This window comes from Silene latifolia, chromosome 1 (genome assembly GCF_048544455.1).
Source record: "Silene latifolia isolate original U9 population chromosome 1, ASM4854445v1, whole genome shotgun sequence".
Taxonomy (NCBI): domain Eukaryota; kingdom Viridiplantae; phylum Streptophyta; class Magnoliopsida; order Caryophyllales; family Caryophyllaceae; genus Silene; species Silene latifolia.
The window spans coordinates 124652486-124656200 of NC_133526.1; positions in this window are offsets into that span (position 1 = coordinate 124652486).

Genomic DNA, 3715 nt, shown 5'->3' on the forward strand with positions numbered 1-3715 from the left:
TGATCTTTCGACCACGTAAGCTCGGATCCTTCTGAGTACCAGCCTCGTTTGCATGATCGACCAATTTGACCAACTACACAATCAATCAACTTAATTAATCTAATCATTTTCCTCTTACGAGGGCACTTTCTTTGCATTCGCGTCGAGCATCACTAATCGATATCTTAGTCCTTCTCGTTTGGTCAACATGTAAGTCTGAGGGTGTAAATCTCTCTTTTATTTATTGTATTTTAATTATTGTATCACAATTGTAAGGTTTATGTCGAGAATACCTCTTAAAACCTATTTCTAAACCATGCTTTAGAACCTCTTTTTACGGATTTCCAGAAGACTAACCGTCGAGAAAGGACGCAGCAATTGCTGCGCCTCTTCGAAGGAGCGCAGCAACTGCTGCGTCTCTTCGTGAGGCTGCCGCAGTTCCTGCTTCCTTTCTTCTTCCTTCGTCCTCTGTAATTCGTCAAAATCTTATTTCTTTTATTCGTCTCTTGTTAATTCTTCGTCATAATAGCATATATTTCACATGTATATTATTCATCATCATTAGTAATTAATTCGTCATTTAAATTCGACTTAAATCCCTTATAACCAATATTTGCGGGTTTTCGTCATTAAATTCAATCCGGGTTGTAGAAGTTCGATTTGTTCATATTGAGTTTCTGGAATTCGTCTTTGACATATTTTAATCTATCTTTTGTCACATTCATCGCATGTTCATCATTAATTCGTTATTAGTTCATCATGTTTAGTCTATTTTCATTCACTCATGTCACTAATCAATCATTCTTTCATGTAATTAATTAGTAATATTCCGTCTCATCCATGTTTTATTGTTTTATGACCATTAATCGTATGTAAATAACCTATTAATCACTTTCATCCGAGTAAACAAATTAATCCATTATTAAATTCACCAACGATATTAACAACACGCAATTCCGGCTTCACAGCCAGAGTTCAGGTCAGGAACAGACGCAGCGTCTGCTGCGCCTATTCCAAAGGACGCAGCTCTGCTGCGCCTGTTCCGGGTTGAATTCTGTCCCTGAATTCCGTTTCTGCCTTGACTTAGTTTAATTAGCTTACGTATAACTAACTATTAACCGTGTTATCACCTACTGTTTTGTTCGTTAATTCTTTCTTTTATTCTTTTTCTCAAATTTTTCGTTTTAAAGGTATTTTCGACATAAATCGCCTAATCCGTTGTAATTATTGTAATTTTCATTATTGTAATTTATAATTATTGTATTTTTTTTTATTGCTTGAATGTTTTCACATGTAATTGAACTTAAATCCTACTTCGACCCAATTGTATGATTAAATTACGTGCTAACCGACTTAGCCTAATTCTCACATGCTAGGATTAAAACTTGGATGTTGCATTGCATGCATATAATCGACAATATATCGAGTATAGACGATGTCCCTAATCATTAGTAGAGGCCGCTATCGAGGCGGGCGGGATTAGGTGTTCGATCAAAAGAGCTTCCTAATACGTACCCTCACCCCTTACTCCAGATATCTGTGAACACCCGTGTTCATTGGCATCCACGAGAGTCATTCTAGACATAGAATGCTAAGGGTAACGATTGCTTAGTGTTCATGTCACTACTTTGTGTCTTGACATGACACGAGGTATTCGAACGGTTCCAATTTCCCATAAAAATTGGTGGCGACTCCATACAAAAATGCAAACGCTTGTTTCTCTTCTCTCCCAAGCGCCCCCGTGGGCCCGCCGCTGTTCACAGGAATTCGAAACATGTACATTAGAGCCCGAATCTAGCCACCATGTATTAGAAGGAACTTTAGCATATTTTGATTCAAAACATACTAAAGCCAAAGGCTTACCCTTCTTTTCGAACCAATTCTTACGCTTTATGCAAATCATTCGAAAGTGCCTGTGTTTCATACGAAAAAGCAACTTTCCTGCTTCTTAATATCCTTCTTTATGCCAGATGCAGACAGCTTATCAGAAGGGCCAGACTTCATGCCCTTTCTGTTTCCAAACTTACCCTTAGATTTCCCGCTTTCATGATGCACATGATGTGCTTGGGATAAGCCAGTACTCTTACTTGAGGCATCAACCTCATCTTTCTGTTTGATTCTTTCTACTTCCTGAACCAGTTTATTGGTCAATTCATTGACACTCCAAATTTCTTTAACAGTGTTGTAATGAAGATGGAAAGCATCAAATTTATTAGGCAGAGAGTTGATGATAAACTGGGCGATGAACGGATCCTCAACTTTCATGCCCAGTTTTCCCAACTTAGCTGCCAGATTCATCATGTGTAACACATGCTGTTGCATGGTGTGTTAGAAATCTATATCTCATTAATTTTCATATTCATATATGTGAGAAATTATTTAGTCATAAAATAATTACAAATCTTATGCATGCAAACATAAATAGAAGTAAAGAAGAAATCATGTTCCTTACTATGTGATTTCGGTTTTATGGGCACAAGTAAGATCTCCTTCTTACTAGTTCTTGAGCTTAATATGATGGATGATTTTCTAAGATCCCAAGTATAGAAATCCTCCTTAGATTGCACCCAAGACTTACCCTTAAACTAGTATACTAATTAACTAGATTATTATACTAGTATCCTTAAAATGTATTCTAATATTGTTGTTATTACTACAATAGTAACCTTGTAATATTATTAGAATGGATGAACAAATTCATGTGAATCTCATAAAACTTGTTTAGAGAAAACTAGAGAGAAGAAGCATATTTTTTTTTTTTTGCATGTAGGAGATTAGAATGAATTAGATAAATAAAAAATGAGGACAAAAGTCCTCATATGGAGAGGTGTGACCGGTTGGGGTAGGTGCCAAAAGGGCATCTCTCTTTTCTCTTTTTATCTTCACAAGAATAAGTAGAGTAGGATGTGTAAGAATAGGTCTATAGCTAGTTGTAGATAGGTATCTTCATACCATTTTATTAAATAAAATAAAACAACCAAAAACCCACTAACACACCCTTTATTTCGGTCCAACCTCCATAATATGGACTACCATTTTATTTTTGTCAATTTGTCATTTGTCACACAATATGTCACATGTAGTATGTTACATGTTATTAATTAATTTAATGCATATTTATCCCATAAATATCATTTTACAAATTAATTAAATTACATACAATAAATTGACTAGTGATACTTGATCTCATAAATAAAATGGGTCAAAATATTATAATTCACAACATCTTGTAATTATAATTAACCATTCATTATTACCTCTATTGTTTCCCAAACAATAATCAATTTTAGTAAAAAAACAATTTTATTACAAAAATAAATCTTATTTAATCCCATTACAATAAGATATCAATATTCTCTCTCACAAGTAAATTGTTCACTTTTAAGGATTTGATCACTTTGTATCGTTATACAATTAATCAATTTATTCATTAAGGGAATTGTCCTTTAAGTGTGACCTTAAGGGATCAACTGACCACCACTGTCACACGACAGTAATGTCAAACTCTAGTCAGCCAATCATTACCGATTAATGACGATCAATTGAATATATAATAAATCATCCCTCACGTATTCTTTATTTGAGATTAAAATATGATATTAAATCATGCGATCGCACTATTGTCGGAGGACACATATTCCAACAATCTCCCACTTGTCCTCGACAAGTGTGCGTCACCAATTCTCTTGTCCTATTACTATCTCCCACTCAATGCAAGGTGTCTTTCAGGTCGTAC